Source organism: Polypterus senegalus, chromosome 3 (assembly GCF_016835505.1).
Source record: "Polypterus senegalus isolate Bchr_013 chromosome 3, ASM1683550v1, whole genome shotgun sequence".
Classification (NCBI taxonomy): Eukaryota; Metazoa; Chordata; class Cladistia; order Polypteriformes; family Polypteridae; genus Polypterus; species Polypterus senegalus.
The window spans coordinates 34,734,793-34,757,351 of NC_053156.1; the positions used below are offsets into that span (position 1 = coordinate 34,734,793).

Here is a 22,559-nt window from a genome sequence, read left to right on the forward strand (position 1 = left end):
GTGCTGGTGCAGGTGTCCTTGGGCTAATTGGAAGTCGGAACCTGGTGTGGAAGTAGTGAATTCCACGGGGGCCATATTTAACCCTGGAAGTGGTCCTTCTGGCCAGAAAGCTGTTAAATTAGGAGGAGAGATGTACAAGTGTTTCACTGGGAACAGAGACCTTCATGTTTATTCTTAATACATTTGCCGTAAAAAGTGTAGGGGAGCATCTCGGAGCCTCAAACCTCAGACATATCCATACAGACACCAGTCACGGGTTCAAATAGACCTTTTATACACAATAGTACCTTTACATGTTTTCTTCCAAAACACAATTCTTTCTCTTCTTCCTTCCTGTGGGTTTAGTGTTGTCCTCCCCCTCCTCCTCCTGAATCTGACTTCCAGTCGTATTTCCAGTGACAGAACATATACAACCAAAAAGCATTTTTGAGGTCCACCTTTCAAAACCTCAGTGAGAATAAAAAAATAGCCATGAACTATAACAATAATTCCTTATTAAGTTGTGAATGAAAACAATTGACAACAGGTAGGACACCCAAGTTGTTTGTGCTAAAGAGTCCCGTTGTGGTATCAATCTTAAAGCAGCACCTAAACGTTATTTACACATCACATTTGAAGTGCTGACTCTAAACATACAAAGTGCCACTGCATATAGCAAAATGGAGTCCTTTGTTACTTGAGGGCTTCCATCCATTTCCTCCTCTATGCTTCATCATTCGTAAACATGTGAGAAATCAGGTTAGGTTCTTTTTGTTATGAATTTGAACACTGAGGGATGCTACAGAAGCTCTTTCTTTGCCATTATTTTGGAAAGCCAGAAGAGTTTACCCATCAGTGCAAATTAAAAGTGGGCAATCATAACAAATGAGATGACGTTGTGGTCACTAGAGGTTGCTGTTGCCCCATGAAACCCAACAGACAGATGTTCAGGATACACGTTTAAAAGCACCAAGCAGATTTTTAATCATTTTCTTAAATAAAGTGTACAAAGCACCACAATCACCACAATTCACAATAATCAATTAATCAATAATTACAACGATACAATCCTCTCCTCCCAGCAGCTTCATCACACTCCCTCCCAACTCTGGCTCCTTTGCTGGGTCTCAACCAGTCCTTTATATATTCCTTGCTCCTCCTGTTCTTCCGGGTCACATGACGAATCATCAGTCCTTTGGAAGCCCGGAAGTACTGTGGGCTCCCGTCCTCCTGACTCCAAAGTACTTCCGGGTTGTAGGGAAAGTAGGAGTCCCCAGGTCCTTTATGAGCTCCCCCTGGCGGCACCCACGGCACCCAACAGGGCTGAGGAAACGGACTCCATGTCCCATGATGCCCTGAGAGAATCCGGGATACAGCTACCGTCCAGGGGATTTGCCATCTAGTGTTCTGGGGGAGGCAGTGTAAAAGCCGATTTCCTCCATTCTTTCAATTCAGGGATGTCCCAGCTGGATTGAGCTGCCGGCCATTTATCACAACGTAAACAAAAAATAAAAATTATTGCCTCAACAGCAACAATTGGCTTTAAAAATTTGGGCTGGAACAAAAGCTTGTGGCCAGTACAGCCCCCCAGGAGTGACTTTGCCACTACTGTAGCCTCGTTGGTGTAGAGAAAAAAGTTAATGTAACAGAAACATGTAAATACCAAAACATCAACAAAATTACAGTAGGAATGGTATTTCTAGTAGGGCTAAAATGAGTATTTACTATAAATCATCGAAGCAAATTTTTTGCATTGAAGCTTTGTTTAGTCCATATAACCACACCTCAGTGCACTCAGCGTGTTTTGCACAGATGATTATTAATGTCGCACAACTGTGTGGATGCAAGATGTGATTTGATGTCGCGCATTGCAAAATGGAGAAAAAGAGAAAAGAGCAAACGCAGCCTGCTAGCACCCAACACTGCAATGATGACAAAGACCTTGTTTTGCATATTCCAGCAACATTCCCTGCCATCAGAGCGTCTCTTTTCTGCAGCAGGAAACATTGCACCGGGGCACAGAGCAGGCCTCCATTCTGAGCAGGTTGCTATAATTCATGTCTCTTCATTGCAACCAACACCACATGCGCCTTTAAAGGCACAAACACCATAGGGGATACGATCCTGACAGAACTCTTCATCCGCCAAATGTCTTCCAAGAAGACCGTAACGGCTTATGTGATGTATGCCTGACTTGTAGTTAGGGTGAGACTTGCAGCTCTGAAAGTTAAGTTGCACAACTTAAAGGCAATTTTTATGTGTTTTTATTATTCACGATTTATGCCTTAGATATGAGGCTGTACGTGTACTTTTTTAAAGTACTTTGTAATTAATAATAATAATAATAATAATAATAATAATAATAATACATTTTATTTATGTAGTGCTTTTCCCATCCGCAAGGCAATTAATTGACAAATTGATATATTATTTTTGTATTTATTTGTTTTTGTTTTTCCAACAATGCTCTCTTTAAAACCCAGAATGTACGTAGCATGGCACTTAAATGCACTAAATATGTTTACTTTTGACAAATAATTTTATTGTGTGCAATTTAAGCAATAAAAATGTTTTTTTTTTCTATAAAGGAAACCAATTAGCTGTTAATTTTAAGAGAGATGTCTTATTTTCTCTTTTGTATAATTACTATTGATCTTAAATAAAGTCAAAGTATTTATTATCCGATTACTTGATTAATCAATGGAATAATCGGTAGAATACTCAATTAGTTAAATACACTGGAAAGGGGTGTGTGGCGCTCCCAATATCTATGCAAAAGGATGAAGGTCCAAGTCTTTAGAGTCCTGGGGCTTCATGTATAACGCCGTGCGTAAAATTTGCACTATAACATGACGTAAGCACAAAAGCCGAAATGTGCTTACGCACTGAAAAATCCGGATGCAGGAATCTGTGCGTAGTCCAACTTCCACGTTCTTCCGCTCTATAAATCCCGGTCAGAGTGAAAAGTAACGCTCGTGCACGCGCCTTCTATCCTGCCCCAACTCCTCCCAGAATTATGCCTCTTTGAATATGCAAATCAATATAAATCGCCCTTAAGCGCAGCCTTCTGTGAAAAGACAATGGGAAAAGCATGGGGGAAAATATAAGAATTTCAGCGAATACCAAGTGGAGGCAAAGGAAAAACATACTATTTGTTCAAATAAACCGTGGTATAATCAACAAAATGAAGTTGATCGAGTGACATAGCGTGTCGGACAAACTTGAAAGCTCATGTTAACAAAGTCGCACAGTGCCAAAATAAAAAAGAAGTCACATATCAAAGTCACCATGAAAAGACGAGTTGTAGCCCACCATCTGAGCTTATTAGGGTACAGACACAAAAAAAATAGGCACACAGTGGGAAAAAAGCACAAAATGTCAGCTTTAATCTCGAAATTTCCACTTTAATCACGTAGTTTATTTTGTAATTAAAGCAGAACATCATAAACTTCATCTTAAAATCATTTAATTTACTAGTTTCTCAAATCCCATCGTAACTAAAGTAGCACATTAAATGCTTTTTTTTGTATTTGATCTTCTATGTGCTCTATGTGTGTGAATCACTACGTTCTTCTTTTCTTTCTCTTTCTCCGACAGGACACAGAATCCATTACATTTGTCATATTACAGCTCTCTGAATAATTAAAATACTGAGATGTATACGTGATATCATTTTCATGATGATTGGAATGAAAGCATGTTATTAAAAACACGATGGCGCAGTGATTGTTCATTGCTCATACAAGATGCTGCTGCGCCATGTGCGACCTTCGATGAAATCATTTATTGTAGCAGTACCGTCTCTTTCATTTCTTGTCCTTACTTTTCTCTTCCCAAATACCCAATCGCCACACAGTCAGCTCTGTAATAGACGTTAAGTCATCTGTAAGCTTACAATGACGATTCTGCAAAACTTTTAAGGAACATTGAAATATTTTCATAGTACGTGTTTAATTATTCTATCCATCTATCCTTCCAGTGTCATGCCAGCCTCAGTAAATATACAGCGCGAGGCAGGAACAATATGTGAACATGCAAGCACTGCGGCACCGTGTCCTCACATGTTTAATTATTAACAATACAGATTTAAATGAAGTTAAAGTTTTATCTGTATAATATAATTAACATATTTTGCTGCATTTCATCTTAAAAATGATATCGTCATCATATGTAAATACGTGCTTAATAAAGTGCCGCAGGTTGTGCAATATTATAACTATAGTGCAAGTTTACAGTGAGGTGATTGTACTTATAAGTACAAACAGTTCTACAATTGATTGAGTGCATTTAAAGCTCTTGGGATGAAACTGTTTCTGAACTGCGAAGTCCGTACAGGAAAGACTTTAAAACGTTTTGCAGTGGCTGAGACAGCGTGTACTTGAAGCTGTATACCGATAATTCTCTTTCCGATCAGCTGCTGCTGTGATTCACACTCAGATACAGTGATATCAATACTCTGAGTGGTGCAGTGAGAGAAATATGGAAAAAGATGATCCGCTGTGGCAACCCTTAAAGGGAGCAGCTGAAAGAAGAAAAAGAAGGTGCAGTGAGAGTAACAACGCTAAAGCAGTTATGGTATTTGGAATACTATGGCTGTTCCCTGAACCATTATATTGTTACAAGTTAATTACAATCAGATGCGTTACACTAATAAACAATATGCGGTTAGTTTCATTGTATTTATAAAGCTGCGCCAAGAAAATAAAGGAGTAACCACACAGGAACAGTAGCATTGCTTTAACGCTGGGTGCCGCCAGTCTGCAAAACCGAGCGGAGAACTTGCGTACGACAAGGTATGAGGTACTGTGGAAAAGTGCGTGGCTTTACGCCAAGTGTAGGTTTTATACATCGCGATTTGAACGTGGAAAAGTTCTTATGCAACATTTCTGTGCGTATGCACCGTTCATACATGAGGGCCCTGGTGCTTCCTGTCTTGCTACATGGTTGTGAGACATGGCTGCTATCCCGGGACCTGAGACGAAGACTGGACACCTTCAGTTCTGTGTCTCTTTAGTGAATCCTTAAGTATTGCTGGTTTTACTTTGTGTCTAATGAGTGGTTGCTCATGGAGTCCCGAATGAAGCACATCACCTGTACTGTGAGGGAGCAACAGTTATGGCACCCATGCTATGTGTGAGGACCTGAGTGGCTGGACCACGCCAAGGGGACACCCACGTAACACATGGCTGTGGCAAATAGAGGGTCATTTCCGGAGGGTGGGAGTGGACCACATGTTTGCCTGGGGGGGGTTGCCAGCCAGGATCCTGAGCTGTTTCGTCATGTGGTGGGGGCAACACACGTGCAGTACCAGTGCATGCTCCCTAATGCGACCTGCAGCCCTAATATCTAGTGTCCACTGCTGTACTGATGCAGATTTAGCCCTCCGTCCTTTGTGTGACATGTTTTCAATCAATCAATCAACATTTATTTATATAGCACATATTCATACAAAAAAATGTAGCTCAAAGTGCTTTACAAAATGAATAGAAAAATAGAAGACACAATAAAAAATAAACATAAGTCAACATTAGTTAACATAGAATAAGTAAGGTCCGATGGCCAGGGTGGACAGAAAAAACAAAAAAAAAACTTCAAAGGCTGGAGAAAAAATAATAATGTTTTGAGACAGTCACCAACACACAAGACAGTACAAGTGTGTTTCCGTGTGCACTTTTCAAATAATATTTTTTCCGGTTTCTTGCACATCAGATGGTAGACTGTCAGTGCCTGATTCACTCTTGTGTTATTGCAGGTGGCCATAGAGCAAGGCTCAGCGACTGACACACTTCCACTGACACAAGCATTGACAGTTGTGAAGGCTAGCGTGGGATTGCATCAGGGATCGGCTGTGAACCCTTTCTTATTTGCAATGGTGAGGTTGACAGACGAGATTAGACAGGAGCAAGGTTATTATAGCTAACGAATTTTAAAATCAAAACTGAAACTACAGTATTATTACAAAAACATTTTCGTAAACCGAAACAAAATAATTAACAAAACCGAAATGAAAAACTAAAACTAAATGAAACTATTAAAGTAGCTGGAAAGACTAATTGAAATAAAATAATAATTTACTAAAATATTTTTAGTTTTTATTTTGAATGAATATTCTTGCCGTTAGTCTTTAACCCTTTAAAGTTTTAACTCTAAAACAGAAAATCATCCACCTCGAGCCTCCCGCACATATTCATCCAGTGAACAGCGGCTGGTGATGGAGGGTGGCTGTTCACACAGCATTTGCGATGTGTAAAGCTTGTGAAATAGAAAGCGATTTACGTCCCACCTTTCTTTGCGCATGTTGTATATCAAGATGTAATTCAAATGGCTGAAATCACAATATGCTGGTCAACAAAACCTTTACCATATGGGCAGAAAAATCACGAATGAGTAACTTTTCAGTTTATTTCTCAGGTGACTGCTTTTTGTTGACAGTAATTCACCTGCCACGTCGCACAGGAGAAATCGGTTTTACTTTCTCATATACGAAGTACGGAGAAATTATAGTAAGCATGAAAAAATTTGACCTCGATATTTTGATGAATCTTGACGTTATAGACCTCCCAGAGTCCAAAAATACAGTTTTTTGGAATTGTGTGTGTGTGCGCGTTTGTGTGTCTGTGTGTGTGTGAACACGATAACTCAAAAACGCAACTAGATAGATGGATGAAATTCAGCATGTGGTTGTTACACCACAATTGTAGATCTGTATTAACTTTTGTGCCAAATCCATCACCCAGAAGTGGTCCTTTACCTGAACACATAGTCAATTTTTTTTTTTTTATTCATGCAGCTGTAGAGTCCTATTTATTCAACTTTACTTTCATAATAATTGTTCAATATATTATTAATTTGATTTCATTTGTTGTTGATGGTTCTTTAATGTACACAATATAAAAATAGAATCACTGTCTTGCGGTTTACTCCTCAAATATCCATCCCCATATCTGAGTATACAAGAAAGTTGAGGGGAGACCGCTCCTGGTTTCTGAAAATAAAACGACACTGGTCAAGAGACTGACTAGGTTATCATACAAGATCAGCATATTGTTGCTGACCAATCATTTTTGCTTTAAAAACATTGTTTAACAATGAAGCGATACAAACAAAGGTAAGTAGGCGAAGAGAGTCTGCCAAATGATGAAAAACTAAACATACTAATGGGTTTTTGTATTTATTCTATATTTATTAATTTATCTTTTTTAGTTCATATTCACAACTCAAAATACCTGATATTGCCCCTAGCCTTGACACTAAATGCTTGTTTTTCTTTGTTTCCCATAATACAGCTAGGTGGGGTCTGCACACTAATTCAAGTCTAAGAGCCATGTTCTTTCTAAGCCCCCATGATTTTCATGAGAAAATATTTTAAAAATTATAAAATTGTGTAAAATTGTTCATAATCAGTATCTAGTTTTGATTATGCTTGTTTTTATCAGACAGAAACAAAACCAGATAGTAAACCATGTAGTGTAGTAAGCTTCCACTAACATTCAACTTATCCAAATCTGTTAAGTGTACAGTTCTGTCTGATTGTGACACAAAACTAAACTCTGTAGGAGCTCCATGCCATAATTACTAAAACTAAAACTGAAACTAATAGATATAAAAATACAAAGTAAAATAGAAATGTCTTTGTGAAATAAAAACTAAACTCATACAAAAAATACACGATGAAGAAAAACTAAAACTAAACTGAATTTCCAAGTAAGGTCAGAAAAAATATAGAAATAAAAATTAGTATAAAAAGAGTTCCCTTGGACTATGATGTTTGCTAACGACATTGTGATCTCTAGCGAGAGTAGGGAGCAGGTCAAGGAGACCCTGGAGAGGTGGAGATATGCTCTAGAGAAGAGAGGAATGAAGGTCATTAGGAAAAAGACAGAATACATGTGTGTAAATGAGAGGGAGGTCAGTGGAATGGTGAGGATGTAGGGAGTAGAGTTGGCGATGGTGGATGAAAAAGAAAGTGCAAGCAGGGTAGAATGGGTGGAAACGAGTGTCAGGAGTAATGTTTGACAGACGGATATCAGCAAGAGTGAAAGGGAAGGTCTACAGGATGACAGTGAGACCAGCTGTGTTATATGGGTTGGAGACGGTGGCACTGACCAGAAAGCAGGAGACAGAGCTGGAGGTAACACAGTCAAAGATGTTAAGATTTACATTGGGCGTGACAAGGAATTACAAGATTAGAAATGAGTACATTAGAGGGTCAGCTCAGGTTGGACAGTTAGGAGACAAAGTCTGAGAGGCGAGATTGCATTGGTTTCGACATGTGCAGAGGAGAGATGCTGGGTATTTTTGGGAGAAGGATGCTAAGGATAGAGCTGCCAGGGAAGAGGAAAAGAGAAAGGCCTAAGAGAAGGTTTATGGATGTGGTGAGAGAGGACATGCAGGTGATGGGTGTAACAGAACAAGATGCAGAGGACAGAAAGATATGGAAGAAGATAACCCGCTGTGAGTAGCCGAAAAAATAAGAAGAAGTCATGCTCAAACCTGAAGCTTCACTCAACTAAATTCACCATGGATATCACGTCGGTTTGGTCATACACCACCATATTATGTATCAGTGTCACTTTCCGACAATTCACATTGTCATCTCTGTCCCTCAATTCAAGCAGTGGTTAGTTTCAGTTTATTCTACAACTGCCTTTATGGCTTTTCGTTTGTCATTGTGTTTTATTTAGGTACTCTACCCCACTTATGAATATTAATGAGTTACCTTAGGATGGTAAAATGCATGGAAATATTCATGACTTTTGCTGAAGGATGTTATTAATAATGTCCCAAGCGTTATTAATGCTTAAAAATGTAAGTGGAATATTAGACGTCACCTTGAGTGTATCTTGAGGTTAATCGTAATTGAGTACAATTATGAGCCCAAGTGGCACCTAAGCAAGGTTAAGTAATAGCAAAGGGTAAGAGGCAGAAAATCTAAATATCAAAAAGAAGCACAAGTCCAAAAAAAAAATAGAAATAAAAATTGATGGAGAAGCTGGCAATGAGAACAGCACCTTCTGCATTTTTACTACTGGCTGTATAATCAGGTGGCCCTGCCTCCTTGGGTTCCACATACAGGAAAGAGGGCACATAAATAAAGAAAACTCTAATAAACAAATAAAAAAACAATACACAAAGCATAAACAACTAAAAGCAGAATTAACATATGCAAATATATATTTTTAAAGGAACAAAAAGATAAAATAAACAAAAGGAATAGCAACAACTGTGGCTGAAATGTGTGTGTGTGTGAATTTCTACTGATGAGGCAACAGTAGCTAGAATTGCTAAGATGTTTATGGATGATATCTTGGACTGTGAGGTAAACCTTTTCATAAGTACCTGACAATATTATTATTATTATTATTATTTCACATGAAGAGACAGCAACACACTCCATAATAACTTCAAAGCTGTATGACTGAAGAGCAACAGTAGAGAAGTAAGACGATTGACCAACCAGAGGAGACCATTAAGTCCATCAAGCCAGTGTGATCGGCTAATAGTCCTATCATTTCATTCAGATATTTTTTTAAAAAGTTGTCCGGGTTTCTGTTTTCGCTTCATGCTTCAGTAGTTTGCTCCACATTCCTCCTACCTTTTGCAGTTGGGGTCAAGTTCACTGACTGTAAGCCTCTCATGGGAAACCCCCAGTAGCTGAACTTGATATTTCAGCAAATCCAGTGAAGTGTGTTGGTCCTGTGAGTTCTCATCTTGGGGATTTCTCAATGCCACATCTCAGTTCTCTTTTTAAATTTACTGCAGTGATTTTCACACCCAATATAAAGTCCAGGAGGCTCTATTGAAGTAGTCGGAGGGACGCAGCTTTTCTTGAAAAGACGTCCTTGTGCTGGTCAGACATGTTTTTAGTGACCCTGATCCCTCTAAAATGTTTTTCACTTACAATGCCCTGATGGCCATTCTTCAATGTGATCAAAGACCTTCAGGTCCACTGATGTGAAATGACGAGAGTTTTAATTCCAGTCTCGCTGAAGAATGTGTACTCTTAGGTAAACGAGTCTAAAGCTGGCTGTTGTTTTATACATTTATAAAGTATGGATTGTGGTTGAGTATGAGTATGGGGTACTGGACCCCTGATAAGAGCTGTTCGGTCTCTGTACAACCGGTGTCAGAGCTTGATCCGCATTGCCGGCAGTAAGTCAAACCCGTTTCCAGTGAGAGTTGGACTCTGCCAGGGCTGCCCTTTGTCAACTATTCTGTTGATAACTTTTATGGACAGAATTTCTAGGCAGAGCCAGGGTGTTGAGGGGGTCCGGTTTGGTGGACTCAGGATTGGGTCTCTGCATTTTGCAGATGATGTTGTCCTGTTTGCTTCATCAGTCCGTGATCTTCAGCTCACTCTGGATCGGTTTGCAGCTGAGTGTGAAGCAGATGGGATGGGAATCAGCACCTCCAAATCCGAGACCATGGTCCTCAGCCGGAAAAGGGTGGAGTGCCCTCTCAGGGTTGGGGGAAAGATCCTGCCCCAAGTGGAGGAGTTCAAGTATCTCGGGGTCTTGTTCACGAGTGAGAGAAGAATGGAGTGTGAGATCGACAGGCGAATCGGTGCGACGTCCACAGTGATGCGGGCTCTGCATCGGTCTGTCGTGGTGAAAAAGAAGCTGAGCCATAAGGCAAAGCTCTCAATTTACCAGTCGATCTACGCTCCTACCCTCACCTATGGTCTTGAGCTATGGGTAGTGACCGAAAGAACAAAATCGCGAATACAAGCGGCTGAAATGAGTCAGATGAGGTGGCTCGGGCATCTGATCAGGATGTCTCCTGGACGCCTCCCTGGTGAGGTGTTCCGGGCACGTCCAACCGGGAGGAGGCCCCGGGGAAGACCCAGGACATGCTGGAAGGACTATGTATCCCGGCTGGACTGGGAACGCCTTGAGGATTCTCCCGGAAGAGCTGGAAGAAGGAAGTCTGGGCCTCTCTGCTCAAGCTGCTGCCCCCGTAACCTGACCTCAGATAAGCAGAGGAGGATGGATGGATTGTTGTTGGGTTCAGCTGCCTAAATGACAGACTGTCTATAAACGTGTTAGAGTTCACTAGAGTTCATTAGTTGTCAGTTATAATCATCAAAATTAAAAAAAATAAACATTTGAAATACATCAATCTGTGTGTAATGAATGAATCTAATATACAAGTTTCACTTTTTGAATGGAATTATTGAAATAAATCAACTTTGTCATGATATTCTAATTTTATGACCGGCACCTGTATATATATATATATATATATATATATATATATATATATATATATATATATATATATATATATATATATATATATATAAAACAACAAACAAATTTATGTGATTTTTTATGTCACTTTTTTATCACGCTTTAAATTGACCTTATTTTAAAACCTACACATATATATTTGGTATCATTCTTTTCAGAATTTATCAAACTTTAATGTGATGTTGATAGATTTTCAGATTCTTATTCTGTTATTAATTTATAAACTAAAATATCAAGAAAGTCGTGGTTTTTATTTTTGATTGAGTAAACTTTCTTTCACAGGAACAAACCATTAAAAAAATTATCTCTTCATAATACCAATATTTGTATTTAGGTGATTTAGTTAGCTGAAGGTCACCCCCCTAGTATATATATATGTGTGTGTGTGCGTGTGTGTGTGTTGTGTATATATATACAAAAAGTTTCAAAATTAGAGTATTAAAAAATCCATAAGGCAGGAAGCACCCTTTTTGAGAAGATGTCTATTATAAAGAGCAAAGGAATATTGATTTTGATTGGATAAAGCATATGAAAGATTTTAATTATTCATTTCAGGTAGCATGCCTCAGCTAGTGGACGCGGGTGGATCAATGAAAAACCCTGATGCTGCTTAAATAATGAAGTAAAGCATTTTTTTCCAGCATGTCAGTGCTCCTCTGAAAGAGGTATAGATTTGTTAGTGTGCTGTAGTCAGCAGGCAAGCAGGGGCAACATTCAGCTTTAAAAGTGCATTTGTGTTTTAAATAAGTTTATTGGTTCCATTAAGAGAGAGAGAGAGGGAATATTTTGTTGTTCCAAACCCATAGATCAGGCGGCATGGTGTCAGAGTAGTTAGCTCCCCTCTCTTACAGCTGCAGGAGACTGAGATGAGTGTGAACCCTGGCCTGGTCATATTTGAGTGTGGAGTTCACTTGCTATTCCAGTTTTCCTCAACCCAGTGCCAGGGTGCATGTGCTATGAAACCAATGAAGCTTAAGCAGTTGGGTCCCTAATCCTGGAGGGTCCCCACAAGCAACTTTACTCCTTTTTCTTAAAAATTCTGGGTGTCTAGTATATGAGAAGGTTTTTAAAAAAAAAAATATATATATATATATTATTAATCTGTGGTGGGCTGGCGCCCTGCCTGGGATTTGTTCCTGCCTTGTGCCCTGTGCTAGCTGGGATTGGCTCCAGCAGACCCCTGTGACCCTGTGTTAGAATATAGCGGGTTGGATAATGGATGGATGGATGGGTATTATTAATATAGTGTACTTCAAACAAAATAATAGAAATAATAATAAAAAGATTTTTAAAATATCAAAAATGCAAAATTTGTGGTGATGTGTCATGAAACAACCCCGTTGATAAAAAAGAACAGTGGTTACCCAGACCTCATTGCCAGTTGCAAAGGGTGCCTGTTGTTGAAAAAAGTTTTCAAAGAAGTCATTCACAGAGGCAACACAAAAATGGAGAACATTTTTTAATTTGCACAGAGATATGCACAAATATCTCAGTTCATGGAGTGAGCCATCATTAATCCAATTCATTCCCTTTTATGCTTTCTTATTACTATTACCTTAACTAATACATCATGTCATGTGATTCTTAATAGGCACAATTTAGCCAGTCAACTACAGCCACTAATAACTTGATTCTTCCATTTTTCTAAACATGGCTTCATTAATAGGGGCGTCCTAAGGGTTTTCCCATTGACCGCCTCATAATTAGGGGTGTTTGGGCTTTCTCACTAGTTTGTCGTCACTTTTTAAGGGGGTGTTCTTTACACATCTACTTCATTTTAACTTTAGCAACTACTTCGGTGGCTCCCATAAGATGACCTAAAAACCTCAGGTGCCCAGGTTTCAAATAGCATTTAGTTAACTTTTTAGTTACATTCAGTTCTTATTCTTCATTGTTATAACTTCATGTAAGTACAGACTTGTATTAAATTGCAAAATGATATCATGTCAGTCAGTCAGTCATTATCCATCCATCCATCCATCCATCCATCCATTTTCCAACCCGCTGAATCCGAACACAGGGTCACGGGAGTCTGCTGGAGCCAATCCCAGCTAACACAGGGTGTAAGGCAGCAAAAAACCCTGGGCAGGGCGCCAGCCGACCGCAGGGCACACACACATACACGCACGCACACTAGGAACAATTTTTAGGGTTGCCAAAGCACCTAACCTGTATGTGTTTGGACTGTGGGAGAAAACCGGAGCACCCGGAGGAAACCCAGCAGACACAGGGAGAACATTCAAACTCCACGTAGGGAGGACCCGGGAAGTGAACCCAGGTCTCCTAACCACTGTGTCTCCGTGCCGCCATGATATCATGTATTGATTAAAAATATTGATTAAAATTCTATAGCCCCCATAAGAGTTGAAGCTTCAGGGCCCCAAAAATGGAGGCCTGCCGCACAGATGGTGTGTACCAGGTCACCGGTGACTCTGATTAGCTCCACATGGGAAAGTTTGGAGGATCAGGAGAAATGATGCGGACAAAAATCTTAACTGGAAAATCACTATGAGAGCATCAAAGCTGTCAGTGACGCTCTCGGGTCCCTGGGTAGCATCCATGTTTCGTAGCCACATAGCAAGACAGGAAGCACCTGGGGCCTCATGCATAACGGCGTGCGTGGAACTCACACTATAACATGACGTAAGCACAAAAGCCGAAATGTGCTTATGCACAGAAAAATCCAGATGCAGGAATCTGTGCATTCGCCCACTTCCGCTTTCTTCTGCTACATAAATCCTGATCAGCGTGAAAAGTAACGCTCGTACACACGTCTGCTGTCCTGCCCCAACTCCTCCCAGAATTACGCCTTTTTGAATATGCAAATCAATATAAAAACCCCATAAGCTCAGCCTTCTGTGAAAAGACAATGGGAAAAGCAAGAGGGAAAATGGAAGAATTTCAGTGAATACCAAGTGGAGGCAAAGGAAAAACGTACTATTTGTTGGTTTAAACAGTGGTATAAACAACAAAAGGAAGCTGATCGACTGACATAGTGTGTCGGAGAAACTCGAAAGCTCAAGTTCACAAAGTCGTACAGTGGCGGAAATAAAAAAAGAAGTTGTCACATATCAAAGTCGCGTGAAAAGGCAAGTCGTAGCCCATTGTCTGAGTGTCATATGAAAGCTTATTAGGGTACAGAGAAAAAAAAAGCACACAGTGGGGAAAAAAGCACGAAATGTCAACTTCAATCTCGAAATTTCCACTTTAATCACGTAGTTTATTTTGTCATTAAAGTAGAACATCATAAACTTCATTTTAAAATCATTTAATTAACCAGTTTCTCAAATCACATCGTAATTAAAGTAGCACGTTAAATGCTTTGTTTTGTATTTGATCTTCTACTCGTATGTGATCTATGTGTGTAAATCACTACTTGCTTCTTAAACTGGCTCTCTTCCTCCAACTGGACACAGAGTCCATTACATTTGTGATATTACAGCTCTCTGAATAACTAAAATACTGAGATGTATACGTGATGTCATTTTCATGATGATAGGAGTTAAAGCACGTTATTAAACCTGGGAACACGGTGGCGCAGTGATTGTGCACGACCTTCGATGAAATAATTTATTGCAGCAGTACTCAGGGGCGGCTCTAGGCTCGTGGCGGCCCTGGGCAGAGAAAGAATCGGTGGCTCCTTCACCAGCCATTGCCAATATGGTATCTTATACACGGTTGATGGCCACGTCCGTTGCGGACACTGCATAGCCGCCTCATGCTCATGACACAAGCGTTTAACTTTTGCCGGAATTTGCCACTGCGTTTTTAGCTGTGTCATTATTTCTCTTTCTGTTTTATATTCAATATATATTGGCGTTGCAGCCCCTGGGATTTGGCGGCCCTGTTCAGGTGCACAGTTTGTACATGCCTAAGGCCACCCCTGCAGTACTGTCTCTTTCAAACTGACTAACCTCCAATTCTTGTCCTTCCTTTTCTTTCTCCAAGTAACCGATCGTCACACAATCAGCTCTGTAATAGACGTTAAGCCATCTGTAAGCTTATAACTCCGATTCTTCAAAACTTTTAAGGAACATTGAAATATCTTCGCAGTACATGTTCAATTATTCTGTCCTTCATGCCAGTCCCAGTGAAGCATACAGCGCAGGCATGAACAATCGTGAGCGGAGCTCCAGATCCTTGCTAGCGTAGCAACACCCTGTCCTTTAATTATTAACAATATAGATTATTCAAATGAAGTTAAAGTTTTATCTGTATAATATAATAAACATATTTTGCTGCATTTCATCTTAAAAATGATATTGTCATCATATGTAAATACACTTGTTATAAAGTGGCTCAGGTTGTGCAATATTATAACTGTATTGCAAGTTTACAGTGAGGTGATTGTACTTATAAGTACAAACAGTTCTACAAGCGGCAATCAATTAAGTGTGTTTAGAGCTCTTGGGATGAAACTCTTTCTGAACCGCGAGGTCAGTACAGGAAAGTTTTGAAGCGTTTACCATGTGAGAAGCAGTTCAAATAGGAAGCATGGCTGAGGCAGCGTGTGCTTGATGCTGTATACCAATAATTCTTTTTCCGATCAGCTTCTCCGAGTGGTGCAGTGAGAGTAATATGGAAAAAGATGATCTGCTGTGGCAACCCTAACAGGAGCAGCTGCAAGAAGAAGAAAGCGCAGTGAGAGTAACAACGCTAAAGCAGTTATGGTATTTAGAATTATTTGACCATTCCGTGGACCATTATATTGTTACAGGTTAATTACAATCAGATGCACTAAACTAATAAACAATATGCGGTTAATTTCAGTGTATTTATAAAGCCATGTCAAGGATGTGGATCTGAAAAAGAAAGATAAACCACACAGGAACAGTAGCACTGCTTTGACGCTGGGTACCACCAGTCTGTAAAACCGAGTGGAAAACTTGCGTATGACAGAGTATGAGCTACCGTGGAAATGTGCGTGGATTTACGGCAAGTTTACGTTTTATATATCAAGATTTGAACGTGGAAAAGTTCTTATGCAACATTTCTGTGCGTACGCACCATTTATACATGAGGCCCCAGGTCTCTGAAGACTTGGACCTTCGTCCTTTTGGTAATATATCAGGAGTGCCACACACCCCTTTTCAGCGATCTCAAGACCCACCATGGTCTCCCAATCCATCTACTGACTTCATAGGAAGAGTCACCAGAGACAAGAAAGTCACTGCCAAGATAAGTAAACCTCTCAATCAAAGTCAATACTCTCTCGCAGACAGACACGCTGCTGATGGATGTGCCTAAGAGGTCATTACAGTGTTGGTTTTTACCAGGACACTTGCAAGCGCAGACACTCAGACTCCTCACTCAGTCTCTTGAGCGCCCTGATCAGAGCCTCCATTGACTCTGCGAAGATCACAGCATCATCAACAAAGTCAAAATCTTTCTTCACCAACAGATTCCCCACAGCCGCTGGACCCCACGATCTTGCCCAGCACCCAGTCCATACAAGTACTGAACAGAGTAAGAGCAGAACACATCCTGACAAACCCCTGAATCAACTGGGAAAAACACAGAGGTTCTTCCTCCACTCTGCACAGCACTCACAGTACCAGGGTACAGGCCGGCCATGATATCCAGCAACTTTGGGGAGAATGCCGCCAAGTCTCGGGATGAAAAAATACCGTGAGCTGTAAAAAAAAACCCCTCTTATTTTATAAATCTCCAATACTTTTTGAAAGTGAGGAGTGTTTGTTAACAGTAATATATCTATCCATCCAGTATCCAACCCGCTATATCCTAACTACAGGGTCACGGGGGTCAGCTGGAGCCAATCCCAGCCAACACAAGGCAGGAAACAAACCCCGAGTAGTTTGTCAGCCCACCACAGGGCACACACACACACACCCACGAGACAATTTAGGATCGCCAATCCACCTAAACTGCATGTCTTTGGACTGTGGGAGGAAACCCACGCAGACACGGGGAGAACATGCAAACTCTACGCAGGATAGACCTGGGAAGCAAACCCGGGTCTCCTAATTGCGAGGCAGCAGCGCTACCCACTGTGCCACCGTGCCGCCCTACAGCAGTAATATACTGACTACAAAATTTATATGTGTGACTTATACGTAGACAGCACGTACCTTCCGTGTCCATTCCACATTTCCGTGGAATCAATGATAATTATTAACCTAGGTTGTATTTTATTTCAATATAGAACAGTAAACTGGTGCCTCCTTACAAAGCGTTAGCAAGACATGTTGCTCACACTGCAGTGGCATTAGTAAGGGTGGGCCTGACACTAGGCCTAGCCAACCAGTTCATTGTATATCAGTTCAATTTTGTAATTGATTGGGTATTTGTTATTTTATCTTTCCTTCAATTTCAAAGTGGTATGTAAAATCCCATTGGTTTACCATATTTTCAATAAATTAATAAATGTTACGATGTACGTGTAACTTTACTAGCAGTAGTCATTAGACAGTTAGTCAGTCATTCTCCAACTCACAATATCCTAACACAGGGGTCTGCTGGAGCCAATCCAAGCTAGCACAGGGCCCAAGGCACAAACAAATCCCCGGCAGGGTGCCAGCTCATCACAGGACACTCACCCACCAAGCACACACTAGGGAAAATTTAGGATCGCCAATGCACCTGACCTGCATGTCTTTAGACTGTGGGAGGAAACCCATACAGACACGGGGAGAACATGCAAACTCCACGTAGAGAGGACTCGGGAAGCGAACCCAGATCTCCTAACTGCGAGGCAGTAGCGCTACCACTGCGCCACCGTGCCGCCATTAGACAGTTAACAGAACCTTAAGTTGCTTAATTGAGTATTTTCGACAAACACCAAGAGAGTTTCTTATTTTAAGGGATTATTTTTGACATGGCAAAACAAACGGAAATATCAAGGTTTTTCAAACAGCCTCGTTTAGCTGAAGAGGAACACCCGGTCACAAAGGAGGCACACAATATGTAACAGTGTGCAGCTGAGTAAATGACTGGAGCAAACATTTCCATCGCAACTTCATCTGAGGAGACTCTGACTTTAGCAGCCCCAAAACACAAGTATGCTGTGATAGAACCACCAAAAGATTTGTCAGCCATTGACGAACCAGCCACTCAACCTGATCTGCAATCGTTACGATAACGGGGAAGGCTTCTCCGCGAAATGGCATGAACAATTCAATTGGATCGCCTACAGCATAGCGGAGGATGCAGTGGTCTGCAAAAGTGAGTAAAGTCAGCAGGTGGCACAACGACGTTTGATTGCCCTGATAATTTCTGCTCAACTTTTGGTCCTAATAATTCATTTATGCAAACGTACCACAGGATGAATAGATATTTTTTTTGGAAAAGTGTCCTCATATACCCTACTAAAAACTAGATCACCCATGATCACACAGGCCCACCCTAAAACTGTTCCTGGCTGCACCCCTGCTACACTGCTCTATTTGGGTGATCCGCCTCACATGATCCCCGTCCCACGTAACACCTGGCTGCGACAGAGAGGTGGTCATTTTCAGGGGGTGGGACTGAACCACATGTCTCCCTGATGGGGTTGCCAACCAGGATCCCGGGCTGTTGGGTGGGTATGGAAATGTGGTGTTCCAGTGTATGCTCCCTAACCTGACCTGTGAAAAAGGCGTGCAGACTTGTGCTCAGAAATTATTATTTAAGTCCCATCGGAAGATCAGTATTAAAAATGTTGCAAAAGAATTGAAAAGGACAAAAAGGTCAAAGAGAGGAATGCTGGAGCCAACTCCTCATACTTGATCATGTTAAGCAATCTTATCAACTATACATGACATTTTCTCTTAATGGAAGCAGGGTGTTTCTGCGGGCGCGAGCGAGACAAACTGTTAGGATGTGGGTGGGAGTGGGACAAATGAGGCCAAGGGTATGCAGGAGCGGGCAGGCACAAGATGGAGTTTTGCAGGTGTGGGCGGGCACGGAATGAAGTACTGTGGGAGTGGGCGGGCATGTGATGGAGTACTGCAGGAGCGGGTGGGCATGAGATGGAATACTGTGGGAGTGGGCGAGTGCGGGGTTTTAAAACACTCAGTCCCACACAGACCTCTACTCTAGATAGGCAATGACAAACTGCAGAATTTAAACCCAGCATGCTGGCACCATGAGGGAACAATGCTGACTCTCGCCATGATGTTTGAGTTCAATGTCGCTTACACTGGGCTAAGAAACCTTTTTAAATCCTAAATACTGATTTGTCTTAAAACGCAAAACATCAAAATACATGGATGTACCCTTTACTGGTCTGTTATGTGCCCTGCATTTGCAGAGTAAACTTAGTTTCTTTTTTTTTATCTGCATACAGTAGATAAAAGACCATGGAACATGAAAAATGTCCATTCTAATCAAACTGAAACACAAAAAAAATGTCTTTTGGGATAAATGTTATCACAGTAAAAAGGGTCATTTCTCAGCTAAAAAAACACTGGATTGAAAGGCAGAAGATGGGGGGTGCAAACCTCTCCAGGCTTAGAGCCTTTCATGCTGCTAAATAAATTAGTTTGAGTTTCTAGCGAGCAACGTTGCACTTTTCAGAGCAGAAGAGACAATTTGGCCAACTTGAGAGACTGCATGCAATTGGCAGTGACAGACAAGATGGCCCAGTGCTCCTGACACCACGAGAGGCCACTTTGCAGCTTGTCACGGCCTTCGGGAAAGTCGCACTGGCACTGTGGGATACGGAATTCTCACAAGCGGGCTTGGCTTTCGGTCGCAGTACGACGTGTGCTATGACGGGTGGCGCATCCACCCTACTGTGGCCGTCTGACCAGCTGAACTCTGGTCATTGTTAATCAGGGAAGCTGTCGGGCTGCCATTTGCCATTGGTGAAATATTATTGTAGGGTGCAGTGACGTCATTTCTGTTCTTTCTGATTTGTCTTTTTTTCCTTCTCTGCAACTTGTTTATTTCCTTGCCTGGTTTGACCTCGGCAGTGACATTCATGTCTCTGGTGACTCTTCCTATAAAGTCAGTCGGTGGATTGGGAGAGCATAGGGGGTCATGTGGTCACTGGAAAGGGGTGTGTGTCACTCCTGATATCTCTGCCTAAGAAAAAAGATCCAAGTCTTTAGAGTCCTGGTGCTTCCTGTCTTGCTATATGGTTGTGAGACATGGATGCTATCCAGGGACCTGAGACATAGACTGCACTCCTTTGGTGCTGTGTCTCTTCGGAGAATCCTTGGGTAATGCTCTTCTCTGGAAATTCATGAACTGCTTAACCTCCAGATAAACATTACTGGGTCCTGGAGCTTGTACTCCAAGTAGAACTCCTCTTTTCACAGTTTTCAAGCCACAAAGTACATCATTAAAAGTCCCAGTAACTGCTGGGAGACTCTCACATTTGAAAATATCAGAAAAAAAGGAACTTAGATTCGGCTGTTCATTCAATTCTCTAACTAGGTCAGGTCAGGTCAGGTCAGGTTGGGAACCATGCACTGGTACAGCATGTTGCCGCACTTACCAGACAACAAAACAGCTCGGGATTGGTGGCAGGATTGGCACTTCAGCCACTGTAAAAAAAATTCATGCAGCTTTGAGGTGACAGACAGGACTTCTTTCAGAGGAGTAGCTCTGCTGTGAAGGCTGCTCAAATTATAAAGGATATGAGGGACAGCCCTCGGGAGCCCCATCCCCGGAAGAATCAAAACTATCAGAGAGCCAAAGGGGTCAGACCTGTTGGGGATCAAAACTGTTGTGGTGCTGAGACGTCGCCCCCTACACAGCAGCACTTGGGTCCCAATCTGAGGTGGCCCATCCGGGTAGGCTCATGGAACGTCTTCTCTCTCTCATGATGATCATCTTCCTCTGCTGCTGGAGGAGCTTCGTAAACTCTGCATTTCACTGGTGGCACTCTCTTTGAAGAATACCCTGTGATAAAAATATATCTTTAGGAGAAGACTTAACAAACTCAGCGTTGAGAAACCAGACCCAGATGTCTAATCCCAAAGGCAGAGTCACGGCTGTAAAAGAAACAAGTTTTCTGACATATCTTAAGGCTCATAAAGTGCAAATTTAAACACCAGAGCATCCCTTGGTTGCAAGACAAAGCTGTAAACATGGCCATGTGCATTGTGATCTTAGATTAGAATTATCAGACAGCAAGTGATTGCACAGATTAAGAACCCAGGATCAGAGCTTTTAGGCAGAGTTGTCCGTCACTAATTCATGGGTAACATAAAAAATGGCTCATCTGGGAGACCAAGGGCATCATTTATAAAACTTTGTATGAATTCAGGCATGAAAAGATGTGCACACCAAAAAAACAGGAAATAGCTTAGGCCAAAAATCTGATTTTTAAAACCTGGCATATGCACATTTTGACATAATTTACCATGTTTACATATGTGTACATGAGTGCACCACAAACACCGCCCTGAAACATCCTTATATGGAGCATGCTAATCAGCCTCATACATATGCAATCACAATGCTGCAGAACTTCATTGGCTGTTAACGCAGCCTCTCATTCATAACCAGCTTTCAAGAGTATTTGGTTGTGCCCCCGCAACTGAAAGCACATGGCATTATAGTGCCTCTCCTTTGCACTCCTCTTTGCTCTGGGGGTCCGGGAAAGGTGTAAGGCACCATCGTCTGAGTGGGTAGGCAGTCTCACCAGGCACATGTAATGATGTTATTGCTGTTACAATGGATAGTACAGGCCATAAGAAACACTGAAGGCTCAGCCAGTTACCTTACCATCGCATACTGTGCCATCACATCTGTCTAAGTTACTTTAGCTCAAAATAAATGAATCACAGGCTGACGCAGGCCACCGAGACACAGTGTTTGCAGTCAAATCTTGGGTGACTTGTACATTAATGGAATGTCAATGCTTACGGATAACGATCAGCCATTATTGCAAAATGAGTACAGTTATGTTAGGGGAGCCGGACACTACTGCAGATTGAATTTTTATTTGATTACGTTAACAAAATATTTGGATTTTTTTGTTTTTGCTTTGTGTCCTCCCCCACCATAACCTATTGTCAATGGGGGAGGAGCGAAAGCTTTACATTCGTCAACAATTTCCTTCTTGACAGATCTCGATGTTTTAGAGTCCCCTGACATTGGAAACATCGATATTTTGATGATGGGTGTGTTTCTGTCTGTCTGTGTTTCACAGTTTCTTAACCCTTGAACCGCCATGTACTTGGGGGGCTGTTTCACCCCCGGACACCAACTACTTTTTGCAGCACTTTTTAAGGAAACGTCACAAATTCACCAAAAACAAGTGAAATTTTAATTTCATGCAAAGAGCACCACAATTACTGCAATACTAATCATTTTACACACTGCCAATGAACTGTAAATACTCTAAAAACTACTGCAATAATCTATTATTATTGTATATGC

The 22,559-nt window shown here is 41.2% G+C and overlaps 1 protein-coding gene across 1 annotated transcript in view; it reads left to right on the top strand.

Annotated features, from left to right (window-relative positions):
* nlgn2a (neuroligin 2a) overlaps positions 1–22,559 on the top strand; it is a 604,796-nt gene that overhangs the window by 347,421 nt on the left and 234,816 nt on the right. The gene's annotated exons all lie outside the window — the stretch shown is intronic.